The sequence below is a fragment of the Lytechinus variegatus genome, chromosome 1, assembly GCF_018143015.1.
Source record: "Lytechinus variegatus isolate NC3 chromosome 1, Lvar_3.0, whole genome shotgun sequence".
NCBI lineage: Eukaryota > Metazoa > Echinodermata > Echinoidea > Temnopleuroida > Toxopneustidae > Lytechinus > Lytechinus variegatus.
Window position 1 is genome coordinate 62,209,663 of NC_054740.1, and position 22,947 is coordinate 62,232,609.

The 22,947-nt window shown below is 36.4% G+C and overlaps 1 long non-coding RNA gene across 1 annotated transcript; it reads left to right on the top strand.

Moving 5' to 3' along the window:
* Nucleotides 1-15,499: 15,499 nt before the first annotated feature.
* Nucleotides 15,500-22,283, top strand: LOC121419092. Its single transcript, XR_005970552.1, has 5 exons — nucleotides 15,500-15,682; nucleotides 17,094-17,271; nucleotides 17,917-18,073; nucleotides 19,803-19,928; nucleotides 21,471-22,283. It is a non-coding gene; the product is annotated as an uncharacterized LOC121419092 (long non-coding RNA).
* The last annotated feature ends 664 nt before the right edge of the window (nucleotides 22,284-22,947 follow it).

A 22,947-nucleotide genomic window follows, 5' to 3' on the forward strand; every position in this document is an offset into this window, starting at 1 on the left:
AATTGAGCGAAACTTAAAAATGTCATACCTTTCTTATTTTTCATCCGATTTTTATGTTTGATTTTTCTCTTTTTAATCAAATCAACTTCTTTGTTAGGGTGGACATGTCTTTGAAATAAATTTTCACTCCATTTTTTATAGTTCTCGGAGGACAAAATGTAAATTAGCGCGACTTCTTGTAATAAAATACAAAAGAACAAGTGGGGATATGACATCAGCTGGTTAATAACGTCGTGGTCTAGTGGTTCTTACTCTCACCTTTCAAACAGAATTTGAGTCCTAGCCATGGTGTGTTTTCCTTCAGCCCGAAATTCATCCACACTGTGCATCACTAGACCCAGATGAAGTGAATGGGTACCCGGCAGGATTAATTCCTTGAAGCTGTAATAAGAAATATTGGATGAAAACAATGCAAAGGACAGTATATTAGCTAAGGGTTCAAAATATGAATGCTTGTCGTGTGTGTAAGCTTTCTTTAGAAGTTCATATATTTTTTATATATCGAGAATTTGCAGTATAATCTACCATTCAATTGAATGATACCAATTAACAAATATCAACAAAACATTTTGTAAAATATGATAAATTTATGTTTAACCATAGATGGGTAGACAATAACCTATTATATAATGGGAGGTTGCCCCAATGATGACAAATACCACAACAAATGAATACCTGGGGACAAAGTGTCCACCCTTCCCCCCTCAGCCAACATACTGATTTTTTTTTCTGGGGGGGGGGTGTCAGAAAAGGCGTGTGCTCCTCTAAATAGGGATGACATTTGTCCTTTCTCAGGATTTTTTACCATTCCTGACAAGGGTTTTTTTCATTTATGCCACTGCAGAATACAATCTGTTTTATCTCATGAAGCTTTGCAATTTTTTCTACTGAAGAAAATTCTTACACACCTACCTTTCATAAACTCCAATTGTTTCTTGTACACGGCACGTTTTCTGTGTTCAACACCCGTCGTGTCATTCCCAGATAAGGCTGGACCATCTACCTTATCATCCAGTGTATCCGTCGTCCAAACTTTGAAAATGAAATAAAATCAATTTGAGTGTTGTAAAATCTGCATGTATGTGCAGATACAAACAAAAATAGAATACTAATATAGTAATAGAAAAAGAATGATCTTAGAACTTTAATGTCAAAGATATTTTTCATGGATCTCTGATTACCAGCCCAGAATTCAGGATAAAAATAAGGAAATGTGATAGTATTCAGCGTAGTTCAGACACAAGGCTGTATTATAACTGTGCATGCTTTATTCTAGTAATAGCTATGTCATCTGAAATCAAATTTCTAGAGCAGCAATTTTCAAAAGGAGGGTAATCGATGACATAAATTCCATTTTTCTGGTATTGACAATCGCAGAAGCAGATCCAAGTGGGCACATTTGACCTGTGCCCCCACCTTGAGAGCAATAGTCGATGTGTTTGATAAAAATGTGGCTTTCTTACACAAGTGTCCCCCTTTTGTAGAGTCTATCGCAACGTGCACAAAGTCAATTGGCTTCCGGGTTTCGGAGTGTCGCGTGAATATGCATGAAATTGCAGAGTTTCGATAATTTTTCGATCGATACCGGAGCGATCCGATCACAAACCAAGACCATTTACCGCGTACACAACGTGACCGGATATCGCTATCGATACTTCCGCACGCAGTCCAAAGGAATTATTTTTGGGACCACGTGGTCATGACGTGATCTGCGTGATTGACCAATCAGCGGTCTTCGAATCGCTATGCGGAGACGATCTATCCGTTGTACACAGTCTATGGACAATTGTTCGTTGTGCATGCAACTTCGAGCAAAACTCCCCACCAGAATTGTCTACACACATTTTGAGATCAATACACAATATGCCCACCACTTTTCAAAATATTGCGGATCGCTTGGATTCGCCGTCATGTTGATATGGACCGAAGTTATGCGATCAAAATATTCGCATGCGGCATGCTGGCAGTTTGTTCGCCACATGTTAGCATGATTTGGTTGCTAACTTCAGTCCATATAAATATTACAGCGAATCCGAGCGATCCGCGAAGTGATGTCTACGGATTAGATCAACGACGTCGAGATCGCAGACTAAATACAGTCATTCCCAATATTTTGAAAAGCGGTGGGTATATTAACATCGAAATGTGACTGAGGGACCTGTCATGACATTTGGGAACAAGTTTTGGTGATGAGGTATGCTGGTAATCGGCCGGTGCAAAACTGCATTAGCGCCAGTTTTCTCTGCATAATTCCTCTGTAGAAAAATTGAATAGGAATCGTTTGTCACTCCGTCCAGTCACAGTTCCACACACAAAGTGCACATTTTACCATTGAAATAGTATGTGCAATGAGTGGTGTGTACGGTGTAGCTAAGTTATAGGCCTGCGTAGCCTTTATCATTTTTTAAACTTTAGGACCCTTACCATGTTTCACCTCCATTTTATCTCATTTACCAACATCTATCAACAACAACAACAAATTATAGGCCTAATTTCAAAGCAATATTTGTCGGCAAGTTTTCAATTTCAGTGAATTAACGTTGTGCAGTAACGGTCTATTTCACATTACCACAATTAAAACTTTGACAGTCTTGACATTAGCATTAACAAATCATTCATTCATGAATTCAATGTATTCAGAGATGGTTTTTGTAAAACATTGACAATAAACATCAGGCAATATGAGCGAATTACTATTTAATGCTCGCCGAGCTAAACTCAGCAAATACAAAGCATAAACCATAAGCACTCCCTATCGTCAAAGCCACGTCCCAGCCAGCCCGTAGAGCAGCGGCCAGCGCAAACGGGGCAGTGACGGTGGCAGTGCAGTGGTCGTGGCAGTACAACGACATCGAACATTTTGAGACAATTTGATAAATTAATCAAAGAAAATTGTTATAGAACTTACTGTTTAGCCTTCTACAAATGACTTTGAAGTCGCTGTCCGAATCTGACCCGTGATCCTTTAGTTTTTGATGAATTATCGACGGACTTATCAACAGCAAAACGGTAGTACCGGTAGATCGAGTTTTCTTTTTCAAATATTGCACTTGGCGGTTAGACGTGCGCGCGTGCGTGCGAGAACAGCATGTATAATAGAGCTACCTGGCAAGCAGCCAAGCAGCCCCGCCGCCAACGCATATGGGGGGGGGGATAAATTATGACCAAATCTGGGGGAGGGGACTTCTTCGCCAAGATAAATACACATCCCGATATGGGTGGGGGGGGGGGGGGTGAATTAAACCAAATCAGGGGTGTCTTCTTTTTCCTCTCGATTGGTTCTGGGATGGAAACCATGATGGCGTGAGATCAATTTTTGCCACTGTTTTCCTTGGATCTTGGAATCTATGAAAGAAAGTTTTCGATCCCTTCATATTTTTCCTTTTCTCTCTCTTCTTTCTTTTTTATTTTCGTTGTCTTTTTTTCTTTTCTGTTTCTTTCTTTTCTTCTTTGCCTTTTTCTTTTCTTGTTTTTTCCCTTTATATATATTTTTTTTACTCATTCCTCTTCCCTTTTAATTTGCTTTTGTTTTGATTGAAATTGAGATTTCATTCAGTATATTTCTTTTCTGTTACATTGTACTATACCCTGTATGGCGGCAGGGAATTTTGATAGGGGTGGGGGAGCAAGACAATATGGATAAATCATTTCAATCAAGTAATGACCGGCCTATAGAATAGCTCTCCTCTTTATGAACGCCGTCCGTGAGAAAGAATAATTAGGGCCTAAAAATAGAATTAGAATTTTGAAAATATCATTTGTAAAAAAAAGAGAGAGGAATAATTCATGATTGGAAGCAGCTATAGTAGCGTACAAATGGGTTCGGAGGGGGCTAAATTTGGACGTTGCAGACTGACCATATCAGGGTTTGCGGATGGGAATTTGATAGAGGTTGGGGGACCAAGACAACCAACAGTGAATTTATTTTGAGCAAAATATGGGGCATTGCAAGAAACTTGCAATCGAACGAAAATCAATTTCACACTCCAAAATCAATTGAAAGTCATACTTTTCATTGCAAACTTGCAACTGATTTATTGTTTCTTCCATCAAAAAATCCAAATTGATATGTTTTAGATAAAATTAATGTATATAACCTGTAAATTTGCATCTTGGGATTAATTGCAAATATCTTTTTGGAACACTCCAGATATAGTTCTCTTCATAAAAAGCAGCCATAAATAAGCAAAATGATTATAAATTAAATAGAATAAAACTTTGAAAATAAAAATATGAAGAACGTAGTTTAAAATAAAAACAAACAGTATACCGTACGATAGAGGAGCTACATTTCTGCCGTTCAATTTTCACTACCAAGAAACAAAAAGCGAAAAGGAAACAAAGGGGAAAAGAGAGGATGGTGATGGATATCACTGAGACACCATTGAGTATATGGTATACCATTCACCATACCATTATAGTGGCACATACTACTGAAACACTATTGAATATCACTGAGACACCATTGTATACCACTGAGACACCATTGGGTGTATGGTATACCATTCATCATACCATTACAGGCACATACTACTGAGACACCATTGAATACCACTGAGACACCATTGTATACCACTGAGACACCATTGGGTGTATGGTATACCATTCATCATACCATTACAGGCACATACTACTGAGACACCATTGAATACCACTGAGACACCATTGTATACCACTGAGACACCATTGGGTATATGGTATACCATTCATCATACCAGTCGTACCATTATGGAGGCACATACTACTGAGACACCATTGAATACCACTGAGACACCATTGTATACCACTGAGACACCATTGGGCGTATGGTATACCATTCATTATACCAGTCAAACCATTAGAGGCACACACTACTGAGACACTATTGAATACCACTGAGACACCACTGTATACCACTGAGACACCATTGGGTGTATGGTATACCATTCATCATACCATTACAGGCACATACTACTGATACACCATTGAATACCACTGAGACACCATTGGGTGTATGGTATACTATTCACCATACCAATCATACCATTACAAGCACATACCACTGAGACACCATTGAATACCACTGAGACACCATTGGGTAAATGGTATACCATCCATCATACCAATCATACCATTACAAGCACATACCACTGAGACACCATTGAATACCACTGAGACACCATTGGGTGTGTGGTATACCATTCATCATACTAATCATACCATTAGACACATACCACTGAGACACCATTGGGTATATGGTATACCATTTACCATTAAATAAACTACCAATTACCATTAAGAACTTACCATTGAAACACCACTTAAATACCATTCGCGTACCATTTACCATTCAGATCACCATTCAACTACCATTCGGCACCATTCAAATACCATTGGCGATTTTTATAAGGGTTCGGTCACTTCTGTCGGGTCTTTATTCCAGCAATAATAATACACTGTCCCACGTGTGCCTATCTGTGTTGGTGATCTTCAGTGTGAACGTTTTTCAGCGTAAATTTCAAGATTTCACAAAGTTCAGTATATGTAATTGTACCAGATCTAGATCCTCGATGATATTCTGACAATTAAGCCTGGTTTTACAGACTTTCTCATGAAATCAGTGTTTACTGCAACTACTGGCATTTCTCTTTAAAGACTTGATGCACATCCCGGTCAGAATGCAAAGTGAAATGATGATGTCATCCATTCAATCTTTTTCATATTTCATAAAAAGAATTATTAGATTTTATTTTCCTCATTGTAATGTAAAATAAAGTGTGATTTGTCTCTGTGTATGAGGAATTGTCATACTTGAACCTATTGGATTTCAATGAACAGTTTCCTTATTCTTAAATCTGGAAAAAATAATATTATATAATTTCATACCATAATGATATTTTATCAAAATCAGATGAAAAATCAATGAGTTTTGTGATTAATAAACTGGGCTTTATTTAAGTGAAATTAACAGTTTTATGCATTGAACTGGAGCCCATCTTTTTGTGGTCTTTCCACTCATGCTCATTCAGGAGACATTGAGCCAATGTGAAACAAAGTACTGTACTTGCAATATTTATGCCTTTTTTTAAAGGAAAAAAACTGCAAAAATGCTTTAATAAACTCTGGCACTGGTAACAACAGAAAATGAAATGTTTTTACAGAATTAAACAAAACTTACACAGGATTACAAAAACTATAAAGGAATAATATGTCAAATTATTTTTTTTATGGAAAATGTAATGGACAAATGAAGATCAGTTAACTACTGAAATACATGTATGTGTTGATGTCTGTCTCACATGTTTCCTGTGTTTACTACATCAGGAAAAGCATGGAAGATTGGAAATTAAATCAATACAATTTCAAGCAAGCCTAAATTATTCTAACTTTGTTGTTCCTATTGAAGCATTCTGGTTTGTGATAACCTGTAGGATTGATTCCAACCACTCCCATTAAAATTAGATTTCTATACTCAAACTTACATTTAGCTTTTCATACAGAACTTTAATTTGAGTTTCACTGAGCTAATGGAGATATTTGCAGCGTATAAAGCAAATTGAAAGAACTTTTGATGTGAGGCGAGAAGAAATGTTATCCTTTGGCGTCATGCAGGCCCATAATTATCAGAGTTTTATGCTGCTCTGTGAAATAGAATTGAAAAAAAAATTGAGGATTGTGGGTGAATTTCAATGAATATAGAGGAAGGAAAGGAAGTAGCTGGGAGATATGGCAGCAGGTTTATGAAAATATCTTTGAGTGTTTCCCTTTTTATGCATTTTACTTTCAATTTTCAATTCAATTCAATTCATTTATTTATTCAACCATCAAAAGGATAAAAACAGTACAATATACAGTATCAACAAAGTATCAGAAAAAACAAACAAACAAATAAATAGATGGTTCGGAGACCCCAGAGAAGCAATGCTTATGAAAGGGGTCACCATGCGATACATTAATACATTACAAATGACAAAATTAAGGAGTAAAAATCCCAGATCAAAATTAAAAGAAACACTCCTGCAGCAAAAAAAAAAAAAAAAGGGAATGAGCTAAGGGGGGGGGGGGGCAGCACTAATGTGAGATCATATGCATTCGATCAATAAACGGAAAATAACATTTTCCTGCATAAAGATCTAAATCTTGATAAAGTAGAACTATTTTTTATATCATTTGGAATTTCATTCCATAGTTTGGGGAAGTAAGTCTTAAATGAATTAAAAGCAATGGATGTTCGAACATATGGAGGGCGTAGGCATTTGCTGTGACGAGTATTGTGAGAATGGATTTGAGAATTTGAAACAAAAATGTCACTGAAGAGAGGTGGTAAGATTCTGGCATTAAGCTTGTACATAAAAACTAGTGAATTTAATGATATCAGATCTTTTAAAGTTAATAAATTTGATTGTAAAAACAAAGGCTTTGTATGACTATTAAAAGGAGCATTTGAGATAAGTCTTATTGCTTTCTTTTGTAAAATTGTTAATTTGTCTAAGTGTGTTTTTCATTGATGCATGATAAAGCAATTTCATGTTTATTTAATTTAGAAAAAAGTTATTTTGTGGTACCTCAAGGAAGTTGGTGCTCACTCTTGGATGATACTGCAGAATGCTATCATTGGTGTGAAAAGCTTATAGATTAATGATAATATGAAGGTGTTATTAAGTCATTGTTCTTAGTTTGATAAGTGCATTGTATTGAAAATCAAGTGTCATTAATCATTAATGAAACATTTCTAGTAGTGTAATTATATACAAGTGTCTGTGTGTACTTGGCAATCAGATATTTATCATAAATGTTCCTTTGATGCTCTGATTGGCAGTGATTACTTTGTAGGTTCCTACGATAAGGGGTCAAAAAAAGGCTTTATTCCCACTACTGACTGTGCTGTCATACCAAAGGATGTGTTAAAACTTGGTAGGTATATACATGTAGGGAGGGAGTTTCGGATTGAACAGTTCCAGTGCCCTTTGGTATTAAAGGTAAATTCCAGTTCTGGTAAGGATATCAAAATGACTTTTTACAGAATCTAATATAATGACCACTCAAGTGTCTGTTTGTGTGAATAAAAGATATGTGCCAAAGGATTCTGGAAGAAATTGTGTAATTGCTGAGAAATAAGCAAAATAAGCGCGGATTCGGTCACTTCCGCCGGGTCTTTATTCCATCAATAATAATGCCCTGTCCCACGTGTGCCTATCTGTGTTGGCTATCTTCAGTGATTGTACAATCATTTCATGATTTCACAAAGTTCAGTTTATGTAACTGTACCAGATCTAGATCGACAATGATATAGTAATACTTAACCTTGGTTTTACAGACTTTCTCACAAAATTAGCGTTTTACTGCAATTACTGTCATTTAGCATTAAAGGTGTGTATTCCCATTACCAGGTCCCTTGGAGAGGACTTTTTACCTTTAGTCCTCTGGTTGCTTGTTTACGAGCATTCATGCTGTCTAGCAAACAGATAAAAAGTCATCACCTCTCATCTTACCAGATTAATAGCTTTTCTGTTTAAAGGTCAAGTCCACCCCAGAAAATTGTGGATTATTTTGAATCAATAAAGAAAAATCAAACTGGCATAATGCTGAAAATTTCATCAAAATTGGATGTAAAATAAGGAAGTTTTGACATTTAAAAGTTTCGCTTAATATTTTTCACAAAACAGTGATATGCACAACTCAGTGACATGCAAATGAGACAATGATGTGCTTCACTCAATATTTGTTTTGTTTTTTATTGTTTGAATTCTACATTATTTCCTTTTTTACAGATTTGAGAAAAAGGGCCAATTTGTCTGAACCATGTAGTATAAACAATGCTAATTCCTCATGCTCAGGGAGGAATTAATCATTGTTTCACTTGACAATGAGGAGAAAATATATAAAAATATATATGAATATTTTCATGTGAAAAAATACAAAAGAAATGGTGAGTGGATGACGTCATTAGTCTCTCCATTTGCATACCAACCAGGATACTATTTTGTGAAATTAAGTGAAACTTTAAAATGTTATAACTAGTTTACATTCAATTTTGATGAAATTTTCAGTGTTATGCTTGTTGGATTTTTCTCTTTTTATTAAAATCAACTTTTTGTTAGGGTGGAATTGTCCTTTAAATTTCTGGTCATGTGCCGTAATTATGTATTAGTCTGCAGGCACAGACCCTGATTGGAACTTTGATCAACAAGTGTGCCTCCACGCAAAGACTAGCACATACAAAACTTGCTGTTCCTGAGCGAGAGAGCCTTCAGTACACAAGGCATGAGTAGGCTGCACATTCAAACCCTTATTTCGAGTGAAGGGTTTGCCCAGCAGACTAATTATGTATCATGCAAGAGCTGCTTTTTGAAGATGAAGCAGCAGCACCTACAAATGTATGCTTCGTTCAGGATCCTTAACAGTAACCGCCTTTGAAAGGCCGTCCGACATTGATAGAGGGATATTTTTTTTAAATCCCGTAAAAGATTTTTTTGAGAAGGGTGGCATCTCTGATTGTATGTTTGAAATATAATAGATGTTATGATATAAAAAATACCACCATTCTGATTCAGATGCATTTATTGCAAAGAAACTTCCTCGTAAATACATGTACTCTGGAGACTGATGAATGAAGGCATCATTTGAATAATACATGTACCACTTCATGTATGTCATTCATAATTCTTGACAATATTTATGTTGATGCATGCCACAGTCATGAATACTGCAGTACGAATCAACTTCATGTTCTGCTCTCTATGGGGTCTTTCATAATACCCATGAAAATAGAGAAGTCAATTTTATACTTTCATAGAGAGATCTTTCTTGTACATCATGATCAGTAACTTTATATCAAGAGCACAATACAGTATTCAGTCTAGTTTACAAACATGCATGTTTCATTGACATATGAATGTCATTTATAAACTTTGAATGAATCTGTGCATACATGTACATGTACCTATACCTCCCATACTGTTTATTTTTCTAAAGCATGTACAGGTTTTTCAGTAACTCAAATTCTTGTTCATTGCATTTTAGGCATCACAACCTTTCTGAACTTTAATAAAGTAAGGAATCTGAACTTTAGGATTATGAGCTATTGTTTAGATAAAACTTTCCTATTAAAATACAAATATATTACTATGAACATTTATAGAAAAAAGCAATTTCTCTTATGCTAACTTTGTAAGCAAAATCTTCTTTATTGTTCAATCAGAAATGTTTGGAAGCGTGCATTAAAATGTATGTTTTCTAAAAACTATTTATACATGTAACTCTAGTAGAGCTCATGCATAGAAATTGAAATGGTGAATTTATATCAAATATGCATTTATTCCACAATTGCACAGCCTGTCATCTCCTTTGCTCCAGTGAAAGGATAACAATTTGGTTGCTACTTGCTATAGCCATTGTTCAAATGTTCCAGTGTTTATGTAGATGACATTTAACAATAGAGTGTTTAAGAATATCTAGGTTAGAGAATGCATCATTTACACTAACCATCTCACAAGTCATGATTTATTCGTAGGGTATAATGGAATCTTTTGATGGCAATTTAATACATCTGAATTACATTCAAATTAAATTGGATACAATTATTCCCACTTTATAACACTCTGAAGGGCATATATAATGTATGGAAGCTTAAAAGTGCCACCGAGATGTTGAGATGATTATCTCGGGAAGTCGACATCTTGATAGCAAAAGATAAGATGACGAGATCCCATATCTCATCATGTCGACATCTTTTAGAAGAGATGATGAGATGACAAGATCCCGGATCTCATCATGTTGACATCTTGTAGAAGAGATGATGAGATGACAAGATCCCGGATCTCATCATGTTGACATCTTGTAGAAGAGATGATGAGATGACAAAATCCCGGATCTCATCATGTCAACATCTTTAAGAAGAGATGATGAGATGACAAGATCCCGGATCTCATCATGTTGACATCTTGTAGAAGAGATGATGAGATGACAAGATCCCGGATCTCATCATGTTGACATCTTGTAGAAGAGATGATGAGATGACAAGATCCCGGATCTCATCATGTTGACATCTTGTAGAAGAGATGATGAGATGACAAGATCTTGGATCTCGTCATGTCTACATCTTTAAGAAGAGATGATTAGATGACATGATCATGGATCGAAGATCTTGTCATCTGATCATCTCTTCTACACGATGTTGACATGATGAGATCCTGGATCTTGTCATCTGATCATCTCATCTACAAGATGTTGACATGATGAGATCCTGGATCTTGTCATCTCATCATCTATTCTACAAGATGTTGACAAGATGAGATCCGGGATCTTGTCATCTCATCATCTCTTCTAAAAGATGACGACATGTCGAGATCCGGGATCTTGTCATCTCATCATCTCTTCTAAAAGATGTCAACATGATGAGATCCGGGATCTTGTCATCTCATCATCTCTTCTAAAAGATGTTGACATGATGAGATCCGAGATCTTGTCATCTCAACATCTCTTCTAAAAGATGTCAACATGATGAGATCCGGGATCTTGTCATCTCATCATCTCTTCTACAAGATGTCAACATGATGAGATCTGGGATCTTGTCATCTCATCATCTCTTCTAAAAGATGTCGACATGATGAGATCCGGGATCTCGTCATCTTATCTTTTGCTATCAAGATGTCGACTTCCCAAGATAATTATCTCAACATCTCGGTGGCACTTTTAAGCTTCCATATATAATGTCATGAACAAATTTAGAACCTAATTTACGTCACAATTAAAATCACTTTGGAATTCTTTTTTTTTCTAGTACAATTGCTTGATGTCATTAACAAGTAAAAAAATGACTTAAAATATAAAAAAATTAAATTGATATATTTTATTCTGTTAATTACAGAAAATAATACCATATGAATTTGTGACCCCCGATTTCTTTCACCTAATTTGAAGCTTTTAATCAGCCCGGGTCAGCTGCACACACACACAGAACCGACTAAGCGTACAATTGTCGCTCAGCTGTGCGGTTGAATCTGATTGGATCGGATTGGATCACGCTAGGTTCGCGACCGTTCTATTTAGAGCAAGGGTGACACGGAGGTGGGCATGGTGGGAGGGACACGTACGGCGATTTATTGAGACTGTTTATTTTCAGCAGGCATTGTTTCTTGTCATTTTCTTTTCAAGGAATGTGAGATGCAATTCATTAGCTGTCTCATCACTCTCTGCGTACGTGATTATTTACTGAAGATTAGTACAAATTTCGCCTCTCTTCTTCATCTTTTTCTCATTCAATCTCATCGATACCCGGTGTCGGGTTTCTCTTCCCCTCCCTCGTGGAGAAATGAAATGCGCAAATGTAGCAAAGTTCCCCAAATCAGACGGAGGCTCCAATTTGTTTAATCTTTTGACGGTTTTTTTTTCATCCAATGAGAATCATTTATATATCAAAATGTTCAGAATGAACTGAATGACTTGAATCTTTTTCCGGTGGTAAAAAATAGCCCACTCCTGGCAAGAAACCGCCAGATCTAGCCGGAAGCGTTCAGTCAAAAAGTTCAATACCACAGAAATTTTGACCAAATTGATGGAAAATGAACAATAAATGACGGTGCGATGGCACAACAAAAAATCGTGATTTTACATCACCATAATGAAGAAGAGTTAAATTTTCTAATGCTTTTTCCGGTGGTGAACTAGGCCAATCGGATCAAAATATATGGTTGAAAAAAGGGGGGAAATGGCACATTTTTCGGCTTTTCACGGCGACGTGCGGTGTGTTTGAAGAGGTTGACACTTAAGTGTTTGGGTAAAATGCATATGTAGAGCTTTAAGGTGGGGTCATTTTTAAAGATATTTTTTTCCCACTGAATCTCTTGCACTGGCCAGTGTCTCTATAGCAACAACACCCAAGAAATAATCAATATGAAAATTACATGTCACATCTCTCTGTTGCTAATATTTAAACAAACCTTTGGTGGGGAACACAACACAATCAGCAGAGATGTCAATATATCCTTTGAAAATTACTCTACTGTTAACAAGTGGGAAGTCAAATGATAAAAGAAGGTACATTTGAAGGAAGAGAAAGGGGTAGATGGCACAAAAGAAGAAGAAGAATGCTGATTGGTATTGGGTTTCTTTTATAGTCTGGCGCTTGTGAGGGGGGTAATTGTTGGTGGTACTACTAAGGGGGTTGCTGGTGCACCCCTTCAAACAATAGAAGGGGGGCGGGGACAATGGATGTATAGTGATGACTGGTTGGCTATTGTAATTGATCCTCGCTAGACTGGGCATGAGTTGTTAAGGATGGGTTGAATAAGGGTGCATCTTCCCCCAATAAACATTTTGGGAAGATGCACCTGAAGATATTTATTGAAAGGAAAATAGAATACCTAGTTGAATTCAATTGATCAAAAGTATTGTTTTCATAAAAATGGCATGGATGTCATAATTATTATCATTTCATCACGCAGTGTGATACATGTATGTACATGTTGGAATTTATTTATCAACTTCATTTTAGATATAATAAGTAAATGAAATATTTTGGGGGACAAACAAATCATATTGGTATTTATTGCTGTGATGTTTGATTATTGTTGCAAAAGACCATAATTTTATTGGTTACTCTGATAATAATTAGGCCTAAATGTACCATCACGAACCTTGTACCAGAACTAATCATTAAGAATGTGTTGCTAAGTAGTGCAATTTGCCAGAGTAAGCTTTGGTGTTGAATTTGCAAGCATATTGGCATAAACATTTAGATTTGTATCTCACGTCAAAGCCTTGAAGGTTTTACTTTAATTGCTTTTCCTTGATTGATTTTGAATGTATATACAGTGATCAGCAACAAAATTCTAACCTTCATTTTCAAATAAGAAGTAGAAAATGAAAACTCATGATGCGCAGTTCTTCTTGAGTTACACTCATCACTATGGCAACAGGTACAACAATAGTACCTGCCATTTTGAGTTGATCAAATACCTTGTCGTCTTCCTGGGCCAATTGCCAAATAAAGGTAAAAAAACAGAGTTGATCCAACAGGTTTTTTTATTTGGTCTATTTGCACAACAGATGATACAGAACGTGATTTGCAGTCATATCACATTTATTAGAGCATGAAAGGTTTAGCTATTCACACCCTGCTTTGACATGAGTCACGTTAAAGACACATAGAGTACATTAGGCGGTGCTGCACCATCCCGAGTTAGCTCAATCTTGAGATTTTAGCGCAATCGGCTAACTTATAAGATGGCAAAACATTGAAATTGTAGGCCTCTACATGTACCTATATTTTACCTTGTAGGTCCTATTTTCACATAGCATGTTATTTTGCATGCAATCACATTTAAGGATTTTATGGAATATCAATATTGCCCAATAAATACCACAAAGTACACACTATATCTTTGATTGTGCACAGACCTGTAAAGCGGTTTCTTAAAATAATCTAGAGAGAACTATACCTGTAGAATCAATAAATAGTAATCACTTTATCAAGGTCCAATACGTTTTATGCATGTCTGCAACATGCCCATTTAAATGATTCATTTGTTGTTTAGTTATATAGCTATTTATGACATTTACATAAACTATGTTATTCAGTTGAACTATTCAAGATCAAATTAAGATCTGGATTTGCCAAGTGGTTCCCATTCTCATTCTTGATTGGTATATATCAGGCCTACAATATAGTCTATTGATCATTTGTGTCCAATTCTGAGAGCCTTTTTTATGTGCAGAATAGATTTGTGATTTTTAAAGGGAAAATACACCATTACACACATTCCAGTTTTTAATCAAAAGAGTAACATATTTGGAAATTTCTCAAAACTATAGGCTTTAAAGGGGAAGTTCACCCTGACAAAAAGTTTATTGTAAAGATACATGTACATGTAGCAGTAAAAATAAAATAATGATAAAAAATGTTGGTGAAGGTTTCAGGGAAATCCATCAAAGATTTAAAAAGTTCTTAGAATTGTAATTTTTTTTATTTGTGACACCATATGCAAGCAGCGTCTATGTATTGTGAATGAAAATAACCAATGAAATGTGATTTTTCTTTAAAAAAATATTTCTTTTATTGTTTTTATTGTACCTTCAGTAAATCAACAGACAAATTATTTTACACCCGATCCTGAAAGACGAACATTTTAGTCAGTATGTATTATTGAAACATTGAAATTTATATTACATGACATATGGGGCAGCTGCTCGTAAATGACGTCTTAAATTTAAACAAAATTAGAATTCTAATAACTTTCCTTAAACCATCACTTCGCCTGTATTAAAGTCAAACCTCTAAAATAGAGCTACTGTACTTTTATCTCTGAGCTGTCCTCAAATTGTTGAAATTAGAAGTGTACACAGTAAAAACGCTGTACAAAATATCGCTGTATAAGAGGTGCTGTATAATTTTTTGAACAGCACATGTTTAAGCTTTGATAAATATCGGTATAAAACACGGCGAATCGACCTGTTTAAGGTCCGTAGACAGAAGGCTTGAACAGGGGGTTGTACAAGATACCGGCACATGTAAAGCGCATGCGCACGCGTGCGCAGTGCTATGCTAGTGGTCGGAAGATGGCGTTGAGTATGTTCGACTCGGAGACTGCTGCAGTGCACTGGAAAAATCGTGTTTAATCTCCGTTTTAGAAAAAGAAAGATTTGGGGGTGACAAACCTGCTTCAGGAGTGGGACTTCCCACATTTAGTTCCAATCTTTAGAGGTAAATTCAGTGCTTGATTTCGAGTGAATGTTCATGAATAATCTCAAAAGTCAATGCATTGTTACCGTTGTTGCAGTGCTTTTATTGTGTGTGCATGTACGTGTGTAACTCTATATGATGGTCGCCAAGTCAGAAATATAGGCCTATGATTTTATTGGAAAAACCTCGGCTCGGCCGGCAGTCATTTTGAGAAAATGGTGCCCCAGTCTGCGCACCCATTCACTTTTGCACGTGATTTGGAGATTTTGATGAGAAAGGCTGCATTTTGAGGCTGTCATAAGAAATACCCAAATTTCATTATTTTTCCACCTTTGTGAGTCGGATTTTGCAATAAATATCTGTCTATGCATTAGATGTGTAAAGTTTGCATTACGTATCTTATAGATTCTACTAGAATTGCGCAGATACGCATGTGCGCAGACTATGGTACCTTGAGCGAAGTTCGTGCAGGATCCACTCCACTTAATTACCACTAGGGCCTACACCATGCTCCACTTACACGAACTTCGAGACCATGAACTCGATCTGGGGACCGTTTCATCAACATTTTTGTCTGACAAGTTGTCAGATCTGACATCTTTCCGTGATTCGGATTGGCTGAGAGGCACTGTTTCTATAGTAACTGTCGGATAAAATGGGACTTGTCAGATAAAACGTCCGACAAGTCCTTTCATGAAACGCTCCCCTGATATTCTGAGTGACAAAAGGTGGGATTTTATGGGGGTGAAATATGAAATTCATGCAACATCACGATCTTTACACAAAGTTTCACTTCTTTCCATGCTTCTATTAGTATTAGTCTCAAAATTGGTGATTTGAATTATAGCCTACATGAACTGTGATGAAGATCCTCACACATAAATAATTCACTGCCGATGATCGCATGCGGATGCGATATGCGCGAGGTACCGGGTCCGGTACAAGCTCGGACCGGGCCGTCCTCAAGCACATAGCCTACGTGTAATGTAGGCCTGGCTAGATCTATTTCTAGTCAACTTTATTCAATTTTGTACGTCTACATATGTGTATGTTAAACCCCATTAAAATCTAGGTCTATACTATAGGTCCAAACCTAGATCTAAATCCTGGCCTAGCTTGGCCAATAGTCCCTTATTATTGGCCAGCCTAGCGAGGACAGGCCTACATGCAAATAGCAACAGATCTAAATGTTACATTGTAATTGCAGATGTATGTACAGTTTGTGAATGATCAGAAACTAATTTTGAATCTGAGATACAGGAATTACATTTAGGTTGACTTCATGTAAATTCCCCACTGTGCACAGGGGAATTTTTTATTGAGAATTTCTACAATTTATCCACTTATTCCATCCGTTCTCTATAGAATAGTCAGATAACTTGTGTAATAATTAATGTTACTATTCTTGATCTTTGATTCATGTTTATCACAGTTAAATGTTGCAGAAGATGAGCACCAAGAAGACACCTACTGGATGAAATATTACTCATCACCTGACAACATTGTTGTTAATGTGACGAACCTCGGTACCGAGATATGAGTTGACTAGAGGAAACCCGCGACCAAGCACAGCAGAAATTCTTGACAAATATCTACAGCTTTTGGGAATGGTAAAATAACTTGATTACTTAGTGCAGTGGATTCGCATTATGAAAAAAAATAATAATTTAATTGTTCGAAGTTGAACGAAGCATTTTTGGTTATGAATTTCCAAAATTATTCTCTTTCTTGCTTTAGAATATAGTGCAAGATCATAGGATCACTTACTCTGCCTCAGTGTTAAAAATTCAGTTGCATCTTAGTTGTCATAATTCTATGATTAGTGGAAAAGTTGTTCTGAAATCCATTTGGAAAGATTAAGTTATCTTCTTCCCATGAATGTCAATCTCTGGCGGGGGGGGGGGGGGGATATTAATTTCCCCACCTAACTCCCCCCCCTCATTTTGCAAATACTAAGTATTTTTCTCCAGTGGTTAATTACTCCAATAGTGATCAATATTTTAAAAAATGTGATAAATGGTTAGAAATAGAAAGGTCAATGTCAAAGCTCACTAGACTTTACTTGATTTGTGCAGTGTGTGCATGTGACCTAGGGTTTTTGTTACAAACATTGATAAGTTTTATTTTTTTATTTAATGAGCAATATTTAGCATGACTTTAATTACAATGTACCGGTAATGTATGAAAACATGGTATTGCTGGTAATTGTATTATGTGTTATACAGCTTATATATAAATACTTATTTCATTTTCAGATTGATCAAGACTTTGATTTAACAATTGATGCAGCTCCTGGTGCCCTTTTCACAATGTGGCCAAAGTTGTCCAGGCAGACTTTGGAATTTGCGGAGAAGATTAATCCAGGGTATAGAAAGATCCTAGGGGCTGGAGTGGACCAGAAAATGACGCAGAGTAAGTTTTAGTCTTATAGTTATACTCAATTCAAACTTACAGTAGCAGTGCGAAGACTTTTACAAAGCTGCATCAATTAGCATTTAAACTGCAAAAGAGGATATTTCCTCTCCAGGTGTGTAAGAATAACAATGCTTACAATTTAAAGTGAAATCAGTGTTCTTATGTACACCGAATCCTGTCCAACATAATTAGTATAGTTAATGGACCTCATCGAAATAAGCAAGTGATGTTCTACAGTAACATACACCAATTCAGAGTAATGATTTCTGAAGAGGAAGTAACACAGACCCTTTTTTTTACTATCGTGTTGCACAAGCCATTAAAGAGAGATAATTGACTCTCAACATAATACCAGCTGAACACTGCGCACAGCATTATCAGCATTATTCACCATTATTGCATTATTGTGTAGGGGGGGGGGCACTCAGTATATAATGCATAGTGGGTATGTGCAGCGGAGGGGACCCCCATTTTTACACTCAAATTTCCGTTCCAAGGCATAGCATTTTTAGCCTATTAAGAAAAAGAACAAAGAAACCACTCCAAGGCATATTATTTTTTTCTCGTGAAAAAGGAATCCGCTCCAAAGCTTCGCATATTTTCTGTTATGCCGTTGCGATCGATCTGCTACAATGAGTCGTAATTTTGAAAAAGCAGCCGCTGCAATGAACGCTGTCTGACCATTGCCTCTGTGCTAGCGCACCCGCCGCCCATGCTGCCGGTCTAGCTGCATGCACGTATGCCCGTTCCATAGGGATGCATGAAGGCACTCACATGCAGGCGACTCGTTCCAAGGACCCCCGATTTCACAAACATTTGTAGTTCTGAAGCCCGTTCCGAGGACCCTCCTTTTTACAATTAGCCCACTCCAAGGCCCCCGTTTTTTGTCTCGCCCGCGGCACACCCCCACCAATTTTTGGGTCGAGTGCCCCCCCCCCCCGGATTGTGTAGCAGTAATGCATTGCAGGAATTTCAAATGGGAACACTGACAAAACTTGAATAACTTTGTACTCAAGGCTTTTAATCAAACTTGGAGAGAAGCATGGTTATATGCAAATTTATTTCAATTTTACCAAACATGAGGGTCACCTCATGGGTCAGGCTGATGATGAGCATGGGTCAAAGTTAAGCCTATTAGGGCAAGTTTTGTATTACAGCTCATAATGTTTGATCCATGTACAGTGTATGCCCATTTTTTTTACCAAACTTGGATGGTAGATGTCCCCGGGGAGGGGGGGGGTTAAAGGTCACCTCCAGGTCAAATGTTACAGCAGGGGTTGAAGAACTTTTGGAGCTCATTGTTAGGATTTTGGTTTGTTTGTTTAAATTTCTATCATCACTCATAAATTGTTACCAATCTAAGAGAGATGATGTTCTTCAGAGATTTGAAGGTCACCTCCAGTTCCAAGGTCACAGGCAGGGGTCAACAAGCCTTTTGAATATAAAATGATTTTGTTGTATATTTATGGGTGATACACATTTTGGCTGAAATCACCATGGTGAATCCCTTTATTACCTTCAATCCTTATAATATCTCAATTATATACTTGTACCCATTCCACTTGTAAGATTGAATCTCACTTGCAGGCAAACACATTTAGTTTGAAAATGCTGATATCTCCTCACCTTCATCTTTCTTTCCTATTTTCTTTGCTCCCATTCTTATTTTGTTTTCCCTTCCTTCACCGGTCACTTCTTTGCTCAAACCGTATTTTCATTTATACAGGTCAACAATGAAGAAAATTTGGCTTTCAGTACTTCCTGGGATTTTGATCGGCAGAACGAAAGGGGAACGAGGCAAATTAAATGTGCCGTACTTCAAAGTCTTGAATCTTTCATCAATCTCCAATTAGTAAGTATTGATTATCATCTTACTTTTTCAAAGTTTTTATTTATTTATTTATATATTTATTTATTTTTTGGCCAATTTAGGTTAAAGCTCTGATTTTCCTGAACAATATTAGAACGTTACTGTTGGCAATCTTTGAGAGCACTTAGGTTTGACTGTAGCGCATGCTCACTTGACCAAGGCAAGTGAAAATATCAAAGTGCTTAAGTTGCTTACCCAAAAAGGTAAAAAAAAAAATTTAATGTGGCAAGTAAAATTTTGACCCCAACATTGAAATCTGTTCAGGGCAGCTATCTGACTGTATTTGTTCTATCTAATAATCCTGATACTAAATTAAGTATCTCAATTCTGTAGCGCAAATCATAACAACGGAATAAGTTCACACAATGACTTAGTCAATACCTATTCTGCATGTATGTCATGGTTGTTGGATGTCTATGCAAAACTGCACATCTTGCGAAGACTTGAAATCTCCTTAAATGCAGTTCTCTAAACTCAGAAAAATACCTCCTATGGTTTTACCTCAATAATGTAATGAGATCAACGCTGATTCATGTTATTTATTTTGTGGGGGGAAGCAATAGAAGTCCTTCTTAAAGGGATGGTCCGGGCTGAAAATATTTATAGAGTAGAATTCACTGAGCAAACTGCCAAAAATTTCATCAAATTGGATAACAAAGTTATTGAATTTTAAAGTTTAGCAATATTTTGTGAAAATAGTCGTCATGAATATTCATTAAGTGGGCTAATGATGTCACATCTCCACTTGTTCTTTTGTATTTTATTGTATGAAAATAGGTTTATTCAATTTTTTTCCTCCAAGAACTAGAAAAATTGGATTGACATTTCATTTAGTGCATTAGATATTGATTGCTGCAACTTATTTCATTATAAAGGAGACATACATTGTATTATTCACACAAGTATGAAATAATGAAAAAATATGGTTTTATGTAATAACATAAGAAAACGGAAAGTGGAGATGTGACATCATCAGCCCACCTAATGAATATTCATGACGACTGTTTTCACAAAATATTGCTAAACTTCAATAACTTTATTATTTGTTATCCGATTTTGATGAAATTTTCGGCATTTTGTTCAGTGAATTCTACTCTATATGTATTTAAGACATGAATATTTTCAGCTTTTGACCATCCCTTTGAAGATATTGGCTAACAATACCACAATTAAAAAATCTGAGCCGCATGATTTCCCATGCTGAAAATCGTAAGTTGACCAGATTCACTTGCCCATTTCATTATACATGATGGCCCAAAAAGAATAGAACATTTACGATCTTTAATTTCAGTGATATAGCCAAAGTGTCATTGTATTGGATATTTCTTATTTTTTTGGTAGAATGATGTAATTGTCATGTTTTGTGAACCCTTGTCATTATGATTTTCGAAATATCATGTATTTCCCACTCCTGTATTACCAACCCTGCTCTTAGTATGTAAGGTATAATACAGATTATCCAACTAGATGTCTGTGTGATTGGTCTTCTACCCCCTTCGATTCTTTGTTTTGCACTTTATTTAGGAAGGAGCATGAAGAAAAAGAAGATGAACAGGAATTGACAATGGCGCGTTCCATACCTGGGAGTGATTGCACAGTGGCACCCTTGGACCTAATTTCACCCTGACATCAAGTTGGTTTTAAGGAGAACCATGAGAGAAAGTAATAAATTAAAGTTTGCCGAATATCAAAGAATAACAGAGTTATGAGGCTTCAAAGTTTTAAATTTGTGACATGACATGCGAGCAGATCCCAATATGTCAATCATGTAATATAAATTCCATAAATTGCCATTTTTTAATGGTTTTCATGATAATTAAATGGGTTTTTATCAGAAGCTTGTATGAAATAATGTTTCTGATAACATTGAATCCACAGGTAAAATCATTTTCCAATTTCCCTAGAAAAGGCACTTGTATAGAATTGATATCACATAAAATATGGGGAGCTGCTCGCATGTGAAGTCACAAATTTAAAACTTCATAACTCTTATTCTTGGTGGATTTTCACCAACTAACATGCAATGTCAGGATGAACCTTGCCTTTAAACCTTATATTGGCAGCCTTTCATTGACATTTACATACAGTATTTTAGGTTTTGTGAGCAAGTATATGAAAAAGGTGCTAATTAACACCTACTTCCCCTTCTTAACCCTAAACAGGCCGGGGGGGGGGGGTTAAAACAACCTTCCCCCAACATTTTCTGCGATCATTCCTCCGCGGGAGATTAGTTGACCCTGCCACTCTCAGAGTTTATACTAAGTCTCGCGCATCTTTTGAGACCAAATTTACGATGCCCAGGTACGTTGTCCCGAAATTATGCAACATTTCGTAAGTTCATGTCTGACCAAAAATTATTCCAAAACGTGATTTCGTCCACAAAGTCAATGCAAATTGAGTTTTCTCATCTTATTCATAAAGCTATGATTTTTACTTTAAACAGCAGAAGTCAATTGATTTTAGCATAATTATATGCTTCAAACAGGCTGTGCTGTAACATAAATCTGGTGAAAAAAGGTTGAAAAACAAAGAAATTCCTAAAACAATAAAATACATAAGAAATTGATTTCCAAACTGAAGTTTTTTTCAATTGCGATTGTTAAGAATGCTACAAAGAATATTTTTACCAAAAATTAGCATTCTGGGAGCTTTATGATATGAAGTGAATTAGAGCAAAAAAATATGATTTACCCATAAATTAATTCATATAAAATAATATCATTATTTGGAAAATTTTACCATACAGCCTTGTAGATTACATCGCACACTACCAGCGTGCAAATTGCTCTCGTGATCGGCAGGGGGGGCACTTCCATTCACGAGTGGATACCATGCGCGACCATGGGGTCTCGAAAAGCACCCTAAACACGTAATTTCCATATTCGGAACATGCACCCCTTAACAAGTATTGGCGTGTGAAACCCTACCCTTAACAACTATTGGAAACAAAACGATACTCTTGGCAAATATTCCCTGAAATGAACCCCTAAACAAGTACAGG